The following is a 23,871-nucleotide window of genomic DNA, read 5'->3' on the forward strand; positions in this document are numbered from 1 at the left end:
TTCATAATGGCTGCCAATCTTACTGGAGTGAGATGGTATCTTAGGGTGGTTTTGATTTGCATTTCTCTGACAGCTAGAGATGTTGAGCATTTTTTCATGTACTTGTTGATTGACTGTATGTCCTCCTCTGAGAAGTGTCTGTTCAGGTCCTTGGCCCATTTGTTGATTGGGTTGTTTGTTCTCTTATTGTCTAATTTTTTGAGTTCTTTGTATACTCTGGATATTAGGGCTCTATCTGAAGTGTGAGGTGTAAAGATTTGTTCCCAGGGTGTAGGCTCCCTATTTACCTCTCTTATTGTTTCTTTTGCTGAGAAAAAACTTTTTAGTTTGAGTAAGTCCCATTTGTTGATTCTAGTTATTAACTTTTGTGCTATGGGTGTCCTATTGAGGAATTTGGAGCCCGACCCCACCGACTGTAGATCGTAGCCAACTTTTTCTTCTATCAGACGGCGCGTCTCTGATTTGATATCAAGCTCCTTGATCCATTTTGAATTCACTTTTGTGCATGGCGAGAGAAAGGGATTCAGTTTCATTTTGTTGCATATGGATTTCCAGTTTTCCCAGCACCATTTGTTGAAGATGCTATCCTTCCTCCATTGCATGCTTTTAGCCCCTTTATCAAATATAAAATAGTTGTAGTTTTGTGGATTGGTTTCTGTGTCCTCTATTCTGTACCATTGGTCCACCCACCTGTTTTGGTACCAGTACCATGCTGTTTTTGTTACTATTGCTCTGTAGTATAGTTTGAAGTCTGGTATCGCTATACCGCCTGATTCACACTTCCTGCTTAGCATTGTTTTTGCTATTCTGGGTCTTTTATTTTTCCATATGAATTTCATGATTGCTTTCTCTATTTCTACAAGAAATGCCATTGGGATTTTGATTGGCATTGCATTAAACCTATAGAGAACTTTTGGTAATATCGCCATTTTGATGATGTTAGTTCTGCCTATCCATGAACAGGGTATATTTTTCCATCTTCTAAGATCTTCTTCTATTTCTCTCTTTAGGGTTCTGTAGTTTTCATTGTATAAGTCTTTCACCTCTTTTGTTAGGTTGATTCCCAAGTATTTTATTTTTTTTGAAGATATTTTGAATGGAGTGGTTGTCCTCATTTCCATTTCAGAGGATTTGTCGCTGATATACAGGAATGCCTTTGATTTATGCGTGTTGATTTTATATCCTGCCACTTTGCTGAATTCATTTATTAGCTCTAATAGTTTCTTTGTAGAGCCTTTTGGGTCTGCTAGGTATAGAATCATGTCATCTGCAAATAGTGATAATTTAAGTTCTTCTTTTCCTATTTTTATGCCTTTAATTTCTTACGTCTGTCTAATTGCTCTGGCCAGTGTTTCGAGAACTATGTTGAACAGAAGTGGAGAGAGAGGGCATCCCTGTCTTGTTCCAGATTTTAGAGGGAATGCCTTCAGTTTTTCTCCATTCAGAATGATGCTAGCCTGAGGCTTAGCATAGATTGCTTTTACAATATTGAGGTATGTTCCTGTTATCCCTAGTTTTTCTAGAGTTTTGAACATAAAGGGATGCTGTACTTTGTCGAATGCTTTTTCCGCATCTATCGAGATGATCATATGGTTCTTATTTTTAAGTCTATTGATGTGGTGAATAACATTTATTGATTTCCATATATTGAACCAGCCTTGCATCCCAGGGATGAATCCTACTTGATCATGGTGTACAATTTTTTTGATATGTTTTTGTATCCGAATCGCCAGAATTTTATTGAGGATTTTTGCATCTAGGTTCATTAGAGATATTGGTCTGTAGTTTTCTTTCTTTGAAGTGTCTTTGTCTGGTTTAGGTATCAGGGTGATGTTGGCCTCATAGAATGAATTTGGAAGTTCTCCCTCCTTTTCTATTTCCTGAAGTAGCTTGAAAAGTATTGGTATTAGTTCTTCTTTAAAGGTTTTGTAAAATTCTGCTGTATACCCATCCGGTCCTGGGCTTTTCTTAGTTGGTAGTCTTTTTATGGTTTCTTCTATTTCCTCAATTGATATTGGTCTGTTTAGGTTTTCTATATCCTCCTGACTCAATCTGGGCAGATCATATGACTTAAGAAATTTATCTATGCCTTCACTATCTTCTAATTTATTGGAGTATAAGGATTCAAAATAGTTTTTGATTATCTTCTGTATTTCTGAAGTGTCTGTTGTGATATTGCCTTTTTCATCCCGTATGCTAGTAATTTGAGTTCTCTCTCTTCTTCTCTTTGCTAGCATCGCTAAGGGTCTGTCGATTTTGTTTATTTTTTCAAAGAACCAACTTTTAGTTTTGTCAATTTTTTCAATTGTTTCTTTTGTTTCGATTTCATTAATTTCAGCTCTGATTTTAATTATTTCTTGCCTTCTACTTCTTTTGCTGTTGTTTTGCTCTTCTTTTTCAAGGATTTTGAGATGAAGTATGAGATCATTTATTTGTTGGTTTTTTTCTTTTTTTTAAGGAATGAACTCCAAGCAATGAATTTTCCTCTTAGAACTGCTTTCAATGTGTCCCAAAGATTCCGATATGTTGTGTCCGTGTTTTCATTTATCTCTAAGAATTTTTTAATTTCCTCCTTGATGTCTTCTATAACCCATTGATCATTCAGTAACCTATTGTTCATTCTCCAAGTGATGTATTCTTTTTCCTTCCTTCTTTTATCGCTGATTTTCAGTTTCATTCCATTATGATCAGATAAGATGCATGGTATTATCTCTACTCCTTTATATTGTCTAAGAGTTGCCCTGTGACATAATATATGATCTCTTTTTGAGAAGGATCCATGTGCTGCTGAGAAAAAAGTGTAACTGCTTGATGTTGGGTGGTATACTCTATGTCAATTAGGTCTAGGTTATTAATAGTGTTATTGAGTTCTATAGTTTCCTTATTCAACTTTTGTTTGGAAGATCTGTCCAGTGGCGAGAGAGGTGTATTGAAGTCTCCCATGATTATGGTATGGTGGTCTATTAGACTCTTGAACTTGAGAAGAGTTTGTTTGAGGAACATAGCTGCACCATTGTTTGGGGCATAAATATTTATGATTGTTATGTCTTGTTGGTGTATGGTTCCCTTAAGCAGTATGTAGTGTCCCTCTTTATCCCTTTTAATTAACTTTGGCTTGAAATCTATTTTATTTGATATGAGTATGGACACTCCTGCTTGTTTCCGAAGTCCATATGAGTGATATGATTTTTCCCAACCTTTCACCTTCAGCCTATGTATGTCTTTTCCTATCAAATGCGTCTCCTGTAGGCAGCATATTGTTGGGTCTTGTTTTGTGATCCATTCTACTAGCCTGTGTCTCTTAATTGGTGAGTTTAAGCCATTAACATTTAGGGTTATTATTGAGATATGGTTTGTTTTCCTCTTTGATTATTTCCCCCCCTTTACTGTCCTACCTCCCACTGTTGGTTTTCATTGTTATTTTCCATTTCCTCTTCCTGTAATGCTTTGGCGAGGATGTTTTGAAGAGATGGTTTTCTAGCTGCAAATTCTTTTAACTTTTGTTTATCGTGGAAGGTTTTAATTTCATCTTCCATCCTGAAGCTTAATTTCGCTGGATACACAATTCTTGGTTGGAAAACATTTTCTTTCACTGTTTGAAATATGTTATTCCAGGATCTTCTAGCTTTCAGTGTCTGTGTTGAAAGATCAGCTGTTATCCTGATTGGCTTACCCCTAAATGTAATCTGCTTCCTTTCTCTTGTAGCTTTTAAAATTCTCTCCTTATTCTGTATTTTGGGCATCTTCATTATAATGTGTCTAGGTGTGGGTCTCTTATGATTTTGCACATTTGGCTTCCTGTAGGCTTCTAGAATTTGGGATTCTGTCTCATTCTTCAAGTCTGGGAAGTTTTCTCGTATTATTTCATTGAATAGACTGCTCATTCCTTTGGTTTGGAGCTCTGTACCTTCCTGTATCCCAATGACTCTTAAGTTTGGTCTCAATGTTATCCCATATTTCTTGGATGTTCTGCTCATGGTTTCTTAACAGTCTTGCTGAGCTGTCTATGTTCTTTTCCAGTTGAAATACTTTGTCTTCATTGTCTGATGTTCTATCTTCTAAGTGTTCTACTCTGCTGGTAGTATTCTCCATTGAGTTTTTAAGTTGGTTTAATGCTTCCTGCATTTCTAGGATTTCTGTTTGTTTGTTTTTTATAACCTCTATCTCCCTGTATAGTTGATCCTTTGCTTCCTGGATTTGTTTGCGTAATTCATTGTCGAAGTGATCTTTCATTGTCTGATTTTGCTGTTTAATGTCTTCCTTGATACTCCAGATCATCTGAAGCATGTATATCCTGAATTCTTTATCTGACATTCCATCTGCTGCAGCTGTTACCTCTTCAAAAGTTGCGTTGACCTGCATTGCTTGTGGTCCTTTCTTTCCTTGTCTTTTCATACTGCTTGCGTATCTTTCCTGCAGGCGCGGGCGGCGGCTCTGCTCTCTCCTTATTCCAATTGGGGTGTCGTGGCTACCACACTGGCAGGTCACTGGGCCTGTTCTGGGCGCTGGCGGCGGCTCTGTTCTGCCCCTACTCCAATTGGGGTGACGAGTGTACCACGCCGGCAGGCCACCGGGCCTGATCCGCCGGTCGGTTGCAGGTTTGCCTACCCTGCAGGCGCGGGCGGCGGCTCTACTCTGCCCCTACTCCAAATGGGGTGACGTGTCTGTCGTACCGGCAGGCCACTGGGCCTGTCCCGCTGGTCGGTCCCAGATCTGCCCACCTTTCGGGCACGGGTGGAGGCTCTGCTTTGCCCCTCCTCCAATTGGGGTGTCGTGACTACCCCGCCTGCAGGACACTGGGCCTGTTCCTGGCACGGGCGGCGACTCTGCTCTGCCCCTACTCCAATTAGGGTGGTGTGTGTACCACGCCGGCAGGCTCTTGGGCCTGATCCGCCGGTCTGTTGCAGGTCTGCCTACCTTGGAGGCGTGGGCGGCTGATCTGCGCTGCCCCTCCTACCACGCCTGCGGACCCCTGGGCCTGATCTGCAGGTTGGTCACAGGTCTGCTCACCCTGCGGGCACGGGTGGCGGTTCCGCTCTGCCCCCACTCCAATTGGGGTCACGTGACCACCACACCGGCAGAGCCTGATCTGGGCGTGGGAGAAGGATCTGCTCCGCCCCTACTCCAGTTGGGGTGACGTGAGTACCACACTGGCAGGCCACTGGGTCTGACCCGCCAGGCTGTCACAGGTCTGTTTACCTTGCAAGCGCGAACGGCGGCTCTGCCCTGCCCCTCCTACCACGCCCATGTACCACTGGGTCGCGGGTCTGCCCACCTTGCGGGTGCGGGTGGCGGCTCCGCTCCGCCCCCTCTCCAATTGGGGTCACGCGGTCACCACGCTGGCGAGCCGCTGGGCCTGCTCCGGGAGCTGGCGGCGGCCCGGCTCCTCCCCTCTGGCAAAACGACAAATTGAGGAGACTCGGGTGTCTGTGCCTCACCCCCCCTACCAGGAGACCAACTGTTTATGTTGCCGATGGTATTGACGAAGTTCTCTCCTCCGCCGCTTTCTGATGACATCAGATCTCTGCCATGTTGGTATCGTATGCGAATGGCAGCATTTCGTTCCCCTTGCCGGGCAACCAAAGCAACGGGTGAGTCCTGAGCGGCCCTCAGCAGGACCCGGACCGAGAAGCAGTTTCCGCAGGCTCCTAGCCCCGGGCCAGGGAAGTTGCGGGAGCCGGAACTCGGCCGCTCCGTGCTTGGTGTAAGCTCCTATAAGTGTAGGCTGCAAGAAGCAGTCCCCGCGGGCTCAGTTCCGGGAGCGGGAATTCGGCCGCTTAGTGCTTGGTGTATGCTCTGATAGGAGCAGGGTCCAAGAAGCAGCCTCCGCAGGCTCCGCAGCCCTGGGCCAGGGCGGTTCCGGGACGGTTCCGGGAGCCGGAACTCGGCCGCCCCGCGCTCGGTGTTCGCTCCGATAAGATCAGGTTCTAAGAAGCACCCAGGCACTGAACCCTAGCAATCTGTCTGCAAGCCACAGGCGAATTGCAGCCTGAAATTACCTGTTCTATGGCTGAATGTGCTGCGGTCAGTCGAAAACAGGGATGGTGACGTCAGCTTTCCAACGTGGTGGCTGGTGGCCTCCTCTGTGGTCTGACCGGTGTGGAGAACCGAGATGGACCGCTTCCTTCCCCCGTCTCGAACCCAGAATTCAGCCCTGAGTACGGTGCTTGCACGGCTGGCAGAAACTGCAGCGCTGTATCCCTGCGTCGCTATCTCCTTGTTTCCCAGAGCGCGCTGCAGACTCTAGCCGCGGGTCGGTTTGCTGAATAAGCAGTGTTACCCTCCGTGCGACAAACCTCTCTTGTTTGAGTCCCCGTAGCCGATCCTCGTGCGATGGAAATCCTTCCTCCAGGTTCCGGAGCACCCCACTATTGCTGGAAATTCCTAACAAGATATCCTTTAGCCGTCCTGACTTGTCATACTCCCACACAGTGAAGCAGCACACGGGGGCAATGCACTCCCCTCGCCGCCATCTTCCTTCCCCTCTATATCTAGAAGTTTTATAGATCTGGGATTTATGTTAGGTCTTGGAGCCATCTTGAATTCTTTTCTGTGTATGGAGGAAAAGGGATTGAAGCTCTTTTCTTCTTTTTAAAGTAGATATCTGGTTGTTTCAGTGTTGAGAGCCACAGCCGAAGGGGCCCCAGCAAACTTCCAGCTGCCAGCAAACTTCCAGCTGCCAGCTGATGATTGGCTCACAGCGGCCCCAGTAACATCTAGCTGATTGGCTCCTCTGCGGTGATGCTCATTGGGCTGTTTCCCTGCCCTTTCAGACCACGGAGCTGCTCATTGGGGGACTTTTTTGGCCCCGCCCACGTGACCCAGCCAATCGGCCTCAAGAGCAGGAGGATTGTGGGAGGTGGAGAGAAGCTTGTGTGGGAGAGAGAGGCTTGTGGAAAGCCGGTGGTGGCAGTTGAGGCTCTGAGGGTTTTTCCTGAGAGGCTGTTTTGTTTGGCGTGTGTGGTTCTAAAAATAAAGTTAGTTTCTTTTGACAAGTGGCTCCTGATTGTGCCCAGCCAGACTGCGGCATTTGGTGGCCCGTACAGGGAGCGACTGAGGGTAAGTGAAACTGCTCGCCACTGAGGGCAGGGTGAGAGGATGGGTAGCCATTTTAAGATTCCTCTTTTATTTTGCTTCACTTTTGTTTTAAGTTGCCTGCCCCTGGAGATGAGTGAGATGGAAGAAAAACCGCTCACATCTGAGGAAAAACTATTTACGTCTGAGGAACAGATAGGGAGAAAGGACGGATGCACATGTCAGGAGGATAGAAAGGCTATAATGACTTTTTGTTGTTCCCTTTTTATTTCATTCTGTCTCGGTTTTGTTTGGCGTCATCTTGTTGGGTTGTATTATAGTAGAAATACGGGATCAGAAATTAGCAAAAAACAAACTGAAAGAGTGTTAAGTAAATTGTTAGAGGAAGGAGGCACCTCAGTAAAATCAAGAACAGTCAGGGCATACGTTGATACAATACAAAAATGTAGCCCATGGCTTTTTAAGGAGGAGTTGTTAAATATATCACAATGGAACCATCATGGTGAAGATTTAAAAAGAATAGAAAAGAAAAGCCCAGGGACTCTGCCAGTTGGCACATTGCCATTGTGGATGTTCGTATCTTGTTTGCTTAGTCCAAAGCCTTCAGTTCAGACAATGGTAGAGGAAGGAGAAGACATAATGATTCAAGTAAAAGAGAAGGTCTCTCAAGTTAGTCAGACAGAGGAAAAGATTCAAGTAAAAGAGAAGGCCTCTCAAGCTAGTCAGACAGAGAAAGAAAGTGTAAAACAGAAAAAGCCATCAGGGGGAAAGTTACAACAGGAGACTGCTACTAACACCTTTCTATCACCAGAGGGTGTAAGTGTCCAACCAACAGCACCACCTCTACAGGAGACTGCTACTAACACCTTTCTATCACCAGAGGACGTAAGTGTCCAACTAACAAGGCCACCTCCATATGCTGGGAGGTCCCCAACCCCCGCAGTTGATAGTTGGGATCCTGAGACAAGATCTCAAATATTAACATGCCCTGTATTTGAGGCAGGAGGGCAGCGATTTTTACCAAGTTTTAAATTTCAAAACAGTGAAGCAGCTAAAAGAGGCTGTAACAACCTATGGTCCTCAAGCACCCTTCACTGTAAGCATGGTCGAATCCATTAACAACTTGAACATGACGCCAGCAGATTGGGCTAATATGTGTAAAGCTGTGCTAAATGGAGGACAATACCTGTTATGGAAGGTTGCCAATGAGGAATTTTGCAAGGAGACGGCTAGGCGAAATGCAGCAACCTTCCATAACAGGTATTGTCCTGGGGTAATTGATCCCGATTATGAAGGTGAAATAAAAATTATAGCCAGTTCTCCAAAGGGTATATCAGTAATTTTACCAGGAGATAGAATAGCACAGTTACTAATAATACCCAGCCTACATGATAAATTTTCCAGTCGTACTGTAGAAAGAGGTTCCAAGGGATTAGGCTCCACAGGTGTAGATTGGGCTATGCTTTCTTTAAATTTAGATTCTCGCCCCATGCTAAAACTAAATACTCAAGGACATGAATTTAATGGGATACTGGATACAGGTGCAGACCTTAGCATCATCTCTCGTCAAGAATGGCCAAAACATTGGCCATTACAACAAGCCACTCAAACGCTTCGAGGCCTAGGAGTGGCAACTAATCCCCATAGAAGTGCAATGGTATTAGATTGGAAGGATCCTGAAGGATGTGAAGGAACTATACAGCTATATGTATTGGATCATCTTCCCGTAAATTTATGGGGATGAGATGTCCTAGATCAATTAGGTTTGACATTAACAAATAACATCAACCAAAATGCACCCACTATTATGACTAGACAAGGTTTTAGGAAAGGAAAAAGATTAGAAAAACAAGAACAAGGTATAGCAGCACCAATACAAATAGATCAAGGAACAGACAGACATGGGTTGGATTTTTAGAAAGGGCCACTGAGACAATAAAAATTACTTGGAAATCAGAAAGACCAGTATGGGTTCCTCAGTGGCCCCTGACTAAAGAAAAGATACAAGCAGCCCATGACCTGGTCAAACAACAATTAGCAGAAGGACATATACAACCTTCTGTATCTCCCCATAATACTCCCATTTTTGTCATCAAAAAGAAATCTGGTAAATGGAGATTATTGCAAGATTTAAGAGCCATTAATAATGAGATGATTATTATGGGACCTTCTCAATCGGGGATTCCTCAGTTGTCTGCTTTGCCAAAAACCTGGTATGTTTTAGTTATAGATATTAAAGATTGTTTTTTTTCAATTCCAATTCATCCTGAGGATAGTCCACGTTTTGCATTTACTATCCCTGCACTGAATCATGAAGGTCCTGATCAGAGATATGAATGGAAAGTACTCCCTCAAGGGATGGCTAACAGCCCAACTATGTGTCAAATTTATGTTAACAAAGTAATCCAGCCACTTAGAAATCAAAATCCTGAACTACAAATATTTCACTATATGGATGATGTATTATTAGCACACAAAGATAAAAACACATTGCTAGAATGTTATGCCACACTTACAAACTTATTAAAAAATTATAATCTAGAGATAGCAATAGATAAAGTACAATTAAATTTTCCAATTAATTATTTAGGAGTTCTATTATCCTCAACCATGGTCCGTCCACCAAAAATTCAAATACGAGTAGATCAACTCAAATCACTTAATGACTTTCAAAAGTTATTAGGAGACATAAATTGGATAAGGCCTTATTTAGGTATACCAACAGGAGAGTTGGGACCTTTATTTGATATCCTAAAAGGTCCATCAGATCCAAATTCACCCCGAATGTTAACGCCTGAAGCAAGAAAGGCATTAAAAATCATTGAAACATATATGGAAAATATGCATTTGGATAGAATTGATATAAGTTTGCCTTTATTATTTATTGTACTACCAACAAAAAATATTCCTACAGGAGTATTTTGGCAAGAAGGTCCATTATTATGGATACATTTATCTTATTCTCCTAACACTATTCTTACTAGGTATCCTGAGGCTGTAGGACAATTAATACTCAAAGGAATAAAAGCAGCAAAGGGAGTGTTTGGAATTTCTCCCAATAAAATTATTACTCCATATACTATGAATCAAATTGATGAGTTAGCTAATGAGTTAAATACTTGGGCAATAATCATGTGCAAATCTAATGTTTCATTTGATAACAACTTACCATCTAATCCTTTATTGTCTTTTTGGTCATTGCATCCTATAATTTTTCCAAAAATGACAAGAAAAACACCTATCATGAATGCTCCAAATATATTCACTGATGGGTCAAATAATGGTACAGCAGCAGTAGTTACCCCTGATCAAACTTTTACATTTTTAGTACCCAAACAATCAGCTCAAAAGGTAGAGCTTAATGCAGTTTTACAAGCTTTTGTGATGTTTAAAGATTCTGTATTTAATTTATTTTCTGATAGTCAGTATGTAGTTAATGCTATAGTATCTCTTGAAGATGCTGGTAGGATTTCCCCTTCTTCCACTGTTTTCTCTTTGCTTTCCACTATACAAAGTCTAATATGGGACAGAAAAGATCCATTCTTTATAGGACATATCAGGGCACATACAGGATTGCCTGGAGCCCTTAGTTTGGGCAATGATTTAGCAGATAAAACTACACATGACATACATATTTTCTCTACACTAGAAGAAGCTATAAATTTTCATATAAAGTTCCATGTCAATGCTAATACTTTACAAAAGCGCTTTAAAATAACTAAGGAACAAGCTAGACAAATAATAAAACAATGTCAAAATTGTGTGACCTTTTTACCACAAGTTAATCTTGGAGTCAATCCTAGAGGATTGATACCTAACCATATTTGGCAGATGGACGTCACACACTTGCCAGAATTTGGAAAATTAAAATATTTGCATGTTACAGTTGATACTTCTTCTGGATTTTTGATGGGCTCCCTTCATGCCGGAGAAAAAACTAAAGATGTTATAGCTCATTGCTTACAAAATTTTGCCACTGTGGGTGTTCCAAAACAGTTAAAAACAGATAATGCCCCTGGTTATTCTTCTACCTCTTTTAAACAATTTTGCTCAACATTTGGCATTACTCATATAACAGGAATCCCATACAATGCACAGGGACAAGGCATAGTTGAAAGAGCTCATCAAACTATTAAAATGTACTTATTAAAGCAAAAAGAAGGAATTGGGAAGGGGTATATATTCCCCAAAGATAAACTTAAAATAACCCTTTTTACTCTAAACTTTTTAAATTTGGATTCATCAGGACTTAGTGCTGCGGAAAGGCATATGTGTCCAAAAAATGTGCATAAGCCCAAGGTACTTTGGAAGGATATTCTAACAGGACAATGGAAAGATCCCGACCCAGTAATTGTCTGGAGTCGAGGGTCTGTTTGTGTGTTTCCACAGGGAGAACAGCAGCCGATTTGGATTCCAGAGAGATTAACCAAGGTCCTGACCCAGTGATTGTCTGGAGTCGGGGGTCTGTTTATGTGTTTCCACAGGGAGAATAGCAGCCGATTTGGATTCCAGAAAGATTAACTAAAGCGATTTCTACAGACCAAAAAGATGATGATTTGGCTCAAATCCATAACAACTGATATCCAAAACTCCAGTTTGGCTATTCTTACATCTGCAACAGAACCAGGATGCTTTTTTCAATATCTATTTTATTATTGCCCTTTGCCATATCATGAAGTTCTATTTTGTTTTTTGAGCTCATACAGACCTAGGTTAATGTTTTGCTGATCAGTTCTATTTTTTGACTATAGAGTTTTTAAACATTGCAATGGAGATTTCACCTGTAAAGAGTTATAAGGCCTTTACTATAATGTTATGTGTTGTATGTATTATATTATGTGTGCACACTTGTGTTTTGTGTTATATGTTTGAATGTATGTATGTTCATATATCATATATGATGAGCGCTCATGATAAAATGGATCCAAATTTTTTTTTTCACGTGATTTATATGGTTTAATTTAAATTGGGTAAACAACTGTTGAGGATTGTTTTAATATGTAAACAAAAAAGAAGGTTAACAGATCTGTTTGTTTACTTTCACCTTTCCTTTTCATTATATTTAATAATTCTCTTAAAGATAATGTAAATTGTTAAGAAAATTGTTTTCTTTTAGTGCCTTCTGTAATGTTACATAATTTTTTCTTTAGCCATTATTGCCAGAATTCCTATCTTCATCCCAGTGCTGGTGAAGTCAAAGATAAAACCAATCTACAGCTTCTACAATAGCCATCACTGAACTGCTTGCAGAACTTGCCTGGACACATTGTGAGCTCACCTGTATGCATTGTGAACTATCTGTTGGTGCAGCGACTTGTGGTAGTGTTGGGGTGTTTTTGCTGATGATGTCATTGGTGGTACAATTTTTCCAAAAGGAGCCATCAATTGGCTTGGTGTATCTTCCTCCCTTCTGCTTGTCATGATCGTCCAGCTAAAATTTGGGGGCCAACAGAGGTGAGGCAAAGAACCTCACCCCCCCGCTGGTACAAAGACCTCTCCACGGGTGTGGCTATATACTGGACTGGTAGTCAGTGACGGGTAAGATCCAACTGCAATGGTACCAACCTAAGGACCATATGTACTATTGGACAACCTAAGGCAGGCACGGTCCCTAAGCCACATGCTTGTTGTTTAAACAGAGAGGGGGAGATGTTGAGAGCCACAGCCGAAGGGGCCCCAGCAAACTTCCAGCTGCCAGCAAACTTCCAGCTGCCGGCTGATGATTGGCTCACAGCGGCCCCAGTAACATCTAGCTGATTGGCTCCTCTGCGGTGATGCTCATTGGGCTGTTTCCCTGCCCTTTCAGACCACGGAGCTGCTCATTGGGGGACTTTTTTGGCTCCGCCCACGTGACCCAGCCAATCGGCCTCAAGAGCAGGAGGATTGTGGGAGGTGGAGAGAAGCTTGTGTGGGAGAGAGAGGCTTGTGGAAAGCCGGTGGTGGCAGTTGAGGCTCTGAGGGTTTTTCCTGAGAGGCTGTTTTGTTTGGCATGTGTGGTTCTAAAAATAAAGTTAGTTTCTTTTGACAAGTGGCTCCTGATTGTGCCCAGCCAGACTGCGGCATTTCAGAAATATTTGTTAATTTTTTTTCTTATTGAATTGCTTTACTGCCTTAATAAAAAAGTGACTGTCTAGGTATGGATCTGTTTCTAGGCTGTATTTTGTTCCATTTACTTATTAGTCTACCCTTACACAAATAACATTTTTGATTACTGAAACTTCATATAAGTCTTGAAAAAAGGTAGTATATGTTTTCCAACTTTGTTCTTTTTCTTAGAAATTATTTGGGCTATTTCAGATCCTTAAGGTTTTTACATACTTTAGCATTGTGTATGTCTTCAAAAAATTTTGCTAGCTTCTTGTTTCTTTTTTAATAGTAACTAGGTTGAATCTATAAATTTATTTAGGAAGAACAGACAGCCTAATGATACTGAGTTTTTCCATCCTTAAGTATAACATATTTGTCCATTTATCTGTCTTAGCTGTTTTATGGTTGTTAATGCAGAGGTTTTGCACATTTTAAAATTTTGTTTCTAGGTTTCTGATGATTTTGGATGTCATAAAGAGTTGTTTACAATTTCACTTCCCTATTTTTTGTTGCTAGTATATAGAATTGATTTTGCTAATATCGAGCCTGTGTCCTACAACTTGCTAAGTCAACTTACTTGTTTTAGTAGCTTTTTTATATATTCCATTGACTTTTAGATGTACACAATCATTCTGTATATAGTTTTACTTCTTCCAAATTTTTTGAGATAGTTTCCATAAAATTTACTTTTTAAAAAATATTTATTTTTTGGTTAGACACAATACTTTTATTTTGTTTATTTATTTTTATGTGGTGTTGATGATTGAACTCAGGGCCTCGCGCATGCTAGGTCATTGCTCCACTGCTGAGCCACAACCCCAGCCCAAAATTTACTCTTAAAAGTATATAATTCAGTGACTTTTAGTATATTCACAATATTGTGCAATCATCACTATATAATTCCAGAATATTTCTATCACTCTAAATATAAACCCACTTATTAGCAGTCACTCCTATTTCCCCAGTCCCCAGCCCCTGAAAATCACCAGTCAACTTTCTTTGCCTTTGGATTTACTTATATTGGGTATTTCAAACAAATGCAATCATATGACTTTTACTTAGCACATAATGTTGTAGCATGGAGCAGTACTTCATTCCTTTTAATGGCTGAATACTATTCCATGATATGGATATGCCACATTTTATTTATTCATTGGTTAGTTGATAGGCCTTTGTGCTGTTTCTACTGATTATCACAAATAATGCTATGAACATATATATAAATTTTTGAGTGAACATGTTTTTAAGTTCACAAGGATATATATCAAGGAATGAATTTTTGGGTCATATGGCAATGCTGTTTAATCTCTTAAAGAACTGCAAAACTATTCTCATAGATGTTGCATCATTCTACATTCCTACCACCAGGATATGAGGATTCCAATTTCTTCACATCCTTACTAATACTTGTTATTGTCTCTTTGATTATAGACAACATAGTAAAGTGATACCAATCCCCCCTCCCCCCAAGCACCTTCTGCATGCTAGGCAAGCACTCTATCACAAAGTCACATTCTCAAAATAATTTTGAGATGGGGGTCTAGTTAGGCTGCCAAGGCTGTCCTTGAACTTGTGATCCTCCTGTCATAGCCTACTGATTTGCTGGGATCATAGACATACACCAATGTGCCTGACCTTGTGATTCAAAACCTAAGGACTTAGTGATGTTGAGTATATCTTCATGTGTCATTTATATATCTACTTTGTGGCGATATATATGGGATCAATGGTGTGCACCTAGTGTTCTTCGAAGTACAGAATTTTTTTGGACCAGGAGTTGAATCCAGGGGCGCTTAATCACTGAGCCACATCCCCCTTTTTTGAGACAGGGTCTCGCTAAGTTTCTTAGGGCCTCACCAAGTTCCTGAGGCTGTCTGAACTTGTGATCCTCCTGCCTCAGTCTCCCTCCTGAGTCACTGGACTTATAGGCATGTGCTACTGTGCCCAGCTGAAACACAAAATTTTTTAATTTTGATCAAGTGCAACTTATTTTTTCTCTTTGGTGGTTTTTGCTTTTAGGATCACATCTAAGAAACTCTCGAGTAATTCAAGTCATGAAAATTTATGGTTATGTTTTTTTCCTATGAGTTTTATAGTTTTGGCTTTTGTTTGAATCTTTGATTCTTAAAAATATTTGTAAATGGTGTGAAGCAGGGTTCCAACTTCTTTCTTTTCCTTTTGGATATCCAGTTTCCCCAGCACCATTTGTTGAAGACTATACTTTCCCCTGTTGAACTGGCTCAGAACTTTTTGTTCAAAGTCACTGACCATACACAGAAAATTTAATTCCTGTATTCTCAATTATATTTCATTGACTTATGCTTCTGTCTTTATGCCAGTATAGTACCATCAGTCATGATAGCTTTGTAGCAAATTTTGAAATCAGAAAGTGTTAAATCTTTCCAAACTTTTTATTTTACTGCATAGATGAGGGCCCTCCAATATCCTTGGAAGTGGTGAGAGCAGGTTTTTTTTTTTTTTTTTTTTTTTTAAAGACATGCTCTTGCAATGTTGCCCAGGCTTGTCTCCAACCCATGGGCTCAAGTGATCCTCCTACCTCAGCCTTGTGTTGAGACTAAGGGTATATACCCCATACCTGGCTCAGAAGTATTTAATGTTGTTCCTGATCTCAGGAGAAAGGATTTGCTATTTCACCATTAAGTTTTTCAAAGATTTTCATTATCTGATACAGAAAGTTTCCTTCCGTTCCTGGCTTGCAAAGATTTTTTAATGTTAATGGATTTTGAATTTTGTCAAATGCTTTTTCTGCATTTGAGACCATCATTTTGTTTACTCTCTGATTAATGTGGTAAATCAAGTTGATTTTTTCAATGTTAAAGTTCACTCTCCTTGGTCAGAGTTCCTTTGATGTTGTAAGGTTCAGTTTGTGAATATTTTAAGAATTTAAAAATCTATGTTCATGAGGGTCATTGGTCTGTAATTCTCTTGTAAAATGTTGTCAAATCTTGGTATTAGGATTATACTGGTCTCATGTGAGTTGAGGGGTTTCTTACTGTTCTGCTTTCTGAAACAGTATAGGATTGGTACTCTGTATTACTTAAATGTCTGGGGGGAAAATGGCTGAGGCTGATTGTGTTGGTGCATGCCTATAATCTCAGTGAACAGGAAAGCTGAGATAAGAGGGTGGGAAGTTTAAGGCCAGCCTCAGCAATTTAGGGATGACCTAAGCAACTTAGTGAGGCCCTGTCTCAAAAAATAAAAACGGCTAGGAATGTAGCTCATTGTGTAAGTGTCCCTGGGTCAATCCCTACTACCAAAAAAAAAAAAAAAAAGTGAAGACTCAGATTCCCACATTACCTACCTGCAGTAAGTTGACTCTCCTTTCTTTCTCTGGCACATCTTTTTTGTAAAAATGATAAATTATTATTTAATAAACTCTTCAAACAAGGTAGAAAAGTCCAAAGATAAAAACTTGCATTTTTGACTGACATCCTTTCAGACTGCTGCCTCAGGTACCACTAGGGATTTAACAACCAATGAGTGCCCTACCACTAGCTACATCCCCAGCTTTTTTATTGTGAGATACAGATTTGCCCAGGTTGGCCTTAGACAACTTGTGATCCTCCTAATTGTCCAAGTTGCTGGGATTACAGTATGCATGCATCATAATTTTCTTAATTAGTGTCCTAATGATGTTATTTATATTGCCCTTAGAGACATTTATTATTAAAAAAAGGTAGCAAAAATATCTCTGTTAATCTCTTCTTTTTCTTGGTGTAACTGCCTTATGAAATAAGACTTCTGGGGCAAAGGCTAATGCATGTCAGTTTCGGTAAATAAGGTTGTAGCAATTTCATCTGTACATCAATAGTGTAGGATGGGAACTGTATTCCTACATATCAATACTGATAGGCCAAAAAAAAAAAAAATCTGTTTAGGGGCTGGGCATGTAGCTCATTGGCAGACCACTTGCATAGCCTGCATAAGGCCCTGAGTTTGATCTTCAGGATGGAGGAAAAAAATGTTTGGAAGTTGGACATCTTTGATGACTAGATTTTTTTTTTTTTGGCTTAAGAATGTCCTATTGCTATCTCTTGCCAATTTTTAAATTAGGGTTTTAAGTCTTTTTTTTTTTTTTCTTTTTCCTGGTACTCAGGATTAAACTCAGGGGTGTTCTATAACAGAGCTACACTGCCAGCAGGACACCCCTACCACCTTTTTAAATTTTGAGACAGAGTCTCCCTAAGTTGCAAAGCTGGCCTCTGTGTTCCTCTAGCCTCAGCCTCCTGATTCACTGAGATTGGGAGTGTGAAACACTGTACCTGGCTTTAAGTTTTAATTGATTTTCTACGAGCTCTTTCTGTTTTTCTTCTTTTTGGAAATGACAATTTATTTTCCCTTGGTTCACTGTTTTCAAATTTATAGATTACAATCTTCATGTATTTGAATTTATTTTTCAATTTTATAATTCCTAGTTTTTATTTCATACTTGGAGAAGGCCTAACCTCAAGATTACAAAAACATTCACCTTGATTTACTTGTTTTTACAGTACTCTTTAAATCTTTGATTCATTAAGTATTTATTCTCGTGTAAGAAATTAGATACATGTAAAGGTTCTCTTCAATGCCTACTGTTTCTTGATTTCTTTTCTCACTGGCCCATGATTTGTAATGTATAGTTTACTGGTTACTACTAAGAGTTATGGAGTTGTCTGATTCCAACATTTATAACTAATGGTTTTGATAATTGTATTTATCTTAAGAGTTGGGACTAAGAAATAACATAATCTGAAAAAGCACTCCAGCTCTTGATACATAAGTGCTCAGCACAATACATATACACCAATTTACTTCTGAATCCTCCTGTTCATGGATGTGTCTTCCGTATCTCATTTATATAATCCATCCATTTAACACTGTCATTTCTCATGGCCACTTTTTCTCGTTTCAACAAAAATATCACTTTTCAGTTGCCTTTCTAATCACAACTAGAACCTGAATATATTAATCTTGCAGGTAACAATTAGCTGTGCTTCACAAAGTAGTGAGAACCAAAATCCAAACTCTAAGGTACTGAACACGTGGGAAAGAAAGGGTGCTTATTTCTTTCCCTATCTGTTTTGAAAGGATGGAAGAAGCCTGTCTTATTTCAGCCCTTGGGTTACAAACAGTATTCTCAAACGCTGGTACCCTTTCAACTTCCAAGCCTACTTTACAGCCTGAAGGTAAGTAGATCATCCTAGGGCAACTACTCTGAGATTCGAGGCAGGAGGTGAGGGGTCGGGGAGGATTCCCTCCTGGGTCTTTGGTCCTGACCTGAGAGTTCCCTCGAGGCCCGCTGGGCCCACTCCCAGCTCGAGGGTGATGCCCCACGGCAGACGTCGTGGGCAGACGACTTCTTGAGCTCGCAAACGTGCACGCAGGCAGGACAGCAGGCGGGCTTGGCGGGCAGAGTAGCGGCAGGACTCCCATCCCTGCCCTCAGGAAGCCCAGAAAAAGCGGGCAGAGTAACGAAAGGCGCGCGCGGAGGAACCACCCCAAAGACGCCGCAACGGGCGGACGCCAGGGGGCCCGGCTTCCCGCTCCAACGACGCGCGTCACTCTGGCTCCTTGAAACAAGCGCCCCGGCGCTTGGCTTGCCCTTCCCTTGGGCTCCGGAGAATTTCTGTGGCCACCCCAGCCCCACTATGACCGCCGTTCCCGCCGCAGACACCTCGGCTCCCGGGGCGGTTGGTCCGCCTCCTCCCTCTAACCGCTCCGGCCGTGGCTGGCGCGCGCGGCGTCGGTGACGTCCACGTAGGGGCGGGACTTCCGGCTTAGCCCGCCGCGGGGTCTCGGGACCGGGTCGGCCCCTTGGTGCTGGGGGAACGTCGGGCGTCGGGCCGAGGCGGCGAGTTGGCCGCACCTTGGCGCTGGGTCTGGCCCGGCACCTTGAGGGACCCTGTCCGCCGAGGAGGAGCGGGGGCTCTTCGCGGGCCGCCCTCTCCGGTCTCGTGGCTCTACCGGGAGACCTCATATTTCCCCAGGGTCCCAAGCTTGAGACTCCTCGGTCCTCCTGTACCTTTTTTGCTGCCTGCGGCGTGAGCGGCCGCTGAGACTCGCCAGACGTGGCGGGCGGGGCGGACACCCCTGCTGTAGGACTCTGTCCCTCAGCCTCAATGCCTCCGCGAACAAAGTTGAGTGGGTGTGGGTGGTTGGAGCTGTGGAGGTGTCCTCCGGGGGCGAGTGCGGCCAGAACACCCGTCACGGTTAAGTTTCCTGCGCGCACGTTGCAAGGACCGTGTGAGAGTATGGTACGTAAAGTCTCTTTCTAGGGACCGTGTCTCATTCATATTTTGGAATACTCTCCCCGCCCCCCGCCAGATTGCCCTTCATCTCCCTCCCTTTGTGTTACTTGGTTATAAAGTAATTGGACCGCGTGTTAGAAAAGCGAGACGTGTTCTGTAGCCAATTAAGTGCACACACAATTATGGAGCTCTTTGATGCACTCCGTCATGGTCTGGCATCTTCAGTATAATTTGTGATGAAAAAGCTATGGTACCATTTTTCTTGGCTTTGAAGACAAGGATGTCTGCGAATGCTATTGGGGTAATGTCCAACATGTTAGTGTATTTTGGGCTCCAATGGATACTTTGATAAATCTTTAGTGTCCAAGTTTTGGCAGAATAAATGGACACTTTGCTCTTAAAAACATCCATTGATAAATACTTTAAAAGCTTTTGGTCATATTACTTGTAAGGATTAAGCTGTTTCAAATAATTTCAAAGAAGTCTAGGATAAGGAGAAACTTGTTTTGAATTTTTCATATATGATACATTCATAATTTGTTCAGACTGTGAGTGAGTACACAGTACTTTAGGTCTAAAACTGAGTTGCTTCTGTTACCAAGCAACAAAATTGTAAACAAATCTAATATTCAACTAGGACATATTAAATGTTTCTTTCCTGCAATTATGTGGGTTCATAATTATTTAAATTCATGGGTTTAGCCTACGTAGTTATGGTTAATAACTGACTTTTTGTATTCAGGTTTGATTTCAAACATTTTGTTTAGAATCATTGAAATGTTTTAAATTTCAGTGTTGCACAGGAGTCTTCTGAAAGTTGAAAGTGATTTTTATTTGCTTTTTGTTTATCATAGATTATTATGATGGATAGTCCTGTTATTTTGAGTATTTTCTAGTTGAGGTATGCTGACTATATTTAGGACTATTTTCAAATAACAGCATGGTAGCAATTTAGAGTAACCTACAGCATTTGGGTGATTTAAATATTGATTATTTACAAGTACTTTTTAAGTCTTGATCTAGCATGTAACCTCACTCTCCACTCATTGAACCCCTAATTATATAATTTATATGACAAACTAAGTTCTCAGCAGGTTTTTTTTTTTTTTTTTTTGGTACCAGGGATTGAACCCAGGGGTACTTAACCATTGAGCCACGTCCCCAGCCCTTTTTTATATTTTATTTAGAGACAGGGTCTTGGTAAATTGCTTAGAGCCTCATTGATTTCCTGTGGCAGCTTTGAATTCAGATCCTTCTGCCTCAGCCTCTTGACCTTCTGGGAGGATGCCTGCCTAACCAAGTTTTCAGAACTTTTAAAATGATCCTTTCAATGCAGTAGCCTTTCAAGTAAATATGTGAGGAGATTTGAGATTGGGACAAATGACCTCTTTGAAACTGAATTGTTACTAATGGGGAGTAGGAACTTCCAAGTGTACTTAATACCCTTGGTATTGCTAAAATCTATAGACTTCATTTTAGTGTCCTCCCTACCTCCCTTATGCTGATGTTGAAATAATATTCAGAAGTTAGGCAAGACAAAGAAGAAAAAAATCAAGAATAATTCATGTTGTGTAATAAAGTTATTAGTAATTAGAAATCAGAATTATGGAACTATGTCATTAGAAAGGTCTAATTCAAGAAGCTTAGAAGAATTAATTCTTCTTTTTTATACTGGACATTGAACCCCGGGCGCTTAACTGCTGAGCCATGTCCCCGGCCCTTTAAATTTTTTGTTTTGAGATGGGATCTTACTAAATTGTTTAGGGCCTTGCTAAGTTTTTGAGGCTGGTCTTGAACTTGTGATCTTCCTGAGCCACTGGGATTATAGATGTATGCCACCGGGTTGGGCCAGAAAAATGATTGTTAACAGATTAGTGAATTGTCAAAAATTTGCCCCTCAGACACTGTCTCTTTGCATAAAGTAAATTAATTTGGTTTTAATGTTGTTATATGTAATGTATTAGGCTTAGTAAGTCATTTTCTTACCTTGTTTAACCTGTGTGTACTTCTAGAGAATGTGTATATATGTATCCATGTAAAAAGGTTTTACTAATTGAAATTCTTACTTGAATTCTTAATTTTCTCACCTGTCATTCCAAGCTTATATTCTTGATTTCTTTCTTTCTTTCTTAAAATCTTAATTTCTATACGGTTCAATTCCATTATGACCTCTAAAATCTTATATTTTTTGGGTGGGGAGGGTTTACCACTGAGCAACATCCCTAGACTGTTTTTATATTTTAAGACAGGACCTTGCTAAGTTATTAAGGATGTCCTCAAACTTGTAATCCTTCTGCCTCAGCATCCTGAGTTTTTGAGTATGCTACCTGCCTGGCTGTAATACACATTTGTGAGTCATGCTTATTTGATACTTTGTTACATTACTTTGTCTTGCCTTCCTAACTAGATTCTGAGCTATTTAAGGGCAAAACACCAAATTTCAGTAAGCTATATCCTTAGTTTCTTCCAAATAGAGACTGCTAAATAAATGTTTCCCAAAGATGATGAATATGTATTTCTATGCTTACCTCATTCTATAGCATAGGGGAAATGAGAACATTGTTTAGAGAGGGTAGTAACTAACTTATGAAAAACAACAGTAAGCTATAAGAAAGGGGATTAAAAAGTGGGGGTTTATTGAAATCAAAGGGAAAGGCTCTGTTCCTAGAAAGTGTGCATATTTGAGAATTTCCCATGATAGTACCAGCAGGAGGGATTCCCTCAGGCATACTGGCACTTCTCCCATGTGGGTTATCGAATTTGATCAGTTTCCTTATTCTTCTTTAATTTGGTTTTTCCTTCAGCTTTCCTCTCATACCCGCCTTCCATCCTCTTTCCCCATTTCCCTATTTTATTCCTTTCCATCCTACTTTTTTTTTTTTTTTTTGAAGGGGGGATACTTGGGATTGAACCCAGTGGTGCTTAACAAATGAGCCACATCCCCAGACCCCTTCCCTGCTTTTTAAATTTTTTTTTTTTTTTAAGAGACAAGGTCTCACTAAGTTGCTGAGGCTGAATTTGAACTCAGAATCCTCCTGCCTCATCCTCCTGAGCTGCTGTCCATCCTACTTTTTGACCTGGTCTCATCTGGCCCTCATAAATTAGCAGTTCTCTGAAATATATCTATATCTATCTCCATCTATCCATCCTCCATCAGTACTGCCCTCTGGTTCATGAAAAAAATAACTGTCAAGTCCAGTAATATTTCTTGTAAGTTTGAGCTGTAATTCAGTATGAAAGAAATTAAAGTCCAGAATGTCCAGTTATTTGCTTTCTGTATATTGTGACTTCAAAGTGCTTTTGGATTAAATTCAAGGTTAGGAGGAACCTAAACCTTCTTTTTTTCATTTTGGAAAGAACTTGTCATCCTTAAAGTAGGTCTTTGAAATTTCCAGGTAATTTGTATAATCTTGCCATAAATCTGTATCTGATGCTTATAACAAAGAGTTACTTCGGTTGCAAATATAAAAAATTGAAATTGAGTCTTAATATTTTAAAATCTTGGTTTGATTCAGTTTTTTTTTTTTTTTTTTGAGTTTGCCAGTCTAGTTTCTGAGTTGTTGCCCAGTAACACAATTGCAGTATACATAGCAACCATTGGAAACAGTGGCTCTGGGACTTTGGGGCTTTTCCTTATGTTGTTGCAGTGCTTATCTCTAGTGTTCTTATTTAATCTTGTTACCTGAATCACATTTTGGTTTAAGCAGGTATTTTAGAGATTTTTAAAAAGCATAAAATATATGTTCTTAACTTTTATGGAATGTTGACAAGTGATAACTTTTTTTAAAAATTATTTTTTAGTTGTAGTTGGACACAATATCTTTATTTTTAATGTGGTGCTGAGGATTGAATCCAGGGCCTCGCACGTGCTCTACCGCTGAGCCACTACTCCAGCCCCGACAAATGATAAATTTTTGCACATTGTTTTTCACAAAGAAATGTGTGATGAATATGTATTGAATTGAATTATAGTATATGTGAAGGACATGTGAAAAGACTATATCAACTAAAAATTATTCTATTCTGGGCAGAAAAACTATTAAGTAAAAATTAACATCACACTTCTCTACAACTGATATAGCCAGCTGGAATGGATGAAATTGAAATGAACTTTTTTGTATTACTTCTGGAACTTCTGGGAAAGCTATATCAGTAAGCATAATTGAATAGGCACTGGGATTTTGTGGGAAGAGAGTTGTGATTCAGGAGATGAAGCCTTGACTGGATGAGTCACTTAACCTTTCTTGGCCTATTTTTTCCTATTTGAAAAAATAAAGACTTATTTAAGAAATTGTACGCTTCCAATTATTTTAGTGCTTATTATATATCTTGCACTGTGCTAGGCACTGGGGGGATTGAGAGTAAGACTTAATGCTGTTTCAAATGCCTTCTCCACTGGGAGAAATGGATAAAGTAACTTGTAATAGAATGTGGTAAATGTTCTGAGGATAACTGAGAATATATTCTGGGTTAAGTAGGAAGGATATGCAGCTGAGGAATG

The 23,871-nt window shown here is 40.5% G+C and overlaps 1 protein-coding gene and 1 long non-coding RNA gene across 7 annotated transcripts in view; one reads left to right on the plus strand and one right to left on the minus strand.

Moving 5' to 3' along the window:
* Nucleotides 1-18,827, minus strand: part of LOC131423238 (uncharacterized) — a 36,063-nt gene extending 17,236 nt beyond the window's left edge. The window contains exon 1 of the long non-coding RNA XR_009224459.1: nucleotides 18,400-18,827. This is a non-coding gene — a long non-coding RNA (uncharacterized LOC131423238). The remainder of the gene's footprint in view (nucleotides 1-18,399) is intronic.
* A 74-nt stretch (nucleotides 18,828-18,901) lies between these two features.
* Nucleotides 18,902-23,871, plus strand: part of Cep83 (centrosomal protein 83) — a 121,661-nt gene continuing 116,691 nt past the window's right edge. For 3 of the 6 annotated variants that reach the window (XM_058571300.1, XM_058571299.1, XM_046419308.2), the window contains exon 1: nucleotides 18,904-19,376. The gene's annotated coding sequence lies outside the window, so the exon portion shown is untranslated. Of the gene's footprint in view, nucleotides 19,377-23,871 lie in introns of all 6 variants that reach the window. The other 3 variants (XM_046419311.2, XM_058571301.1, XM_046419312.2) reach the window with 2 other exon arrangements.

Source organism: Marmota monax, unplaced genomic scaffold (assembly GCF_021218885.2).
Source record: "Marmota monax isolate L192 unplaced genomic scaffold, Marmota_monax_Labrador192_F-V1.1 WCK01_AAM20220418_F8-fsc00036, whole genome shotgun sequence".
Lineage (NCBI taxonomy): Eukaryota > Metazoa > Chordata > Mammalia > Rodentia > Sciuridae > Marmota > Marmota monax.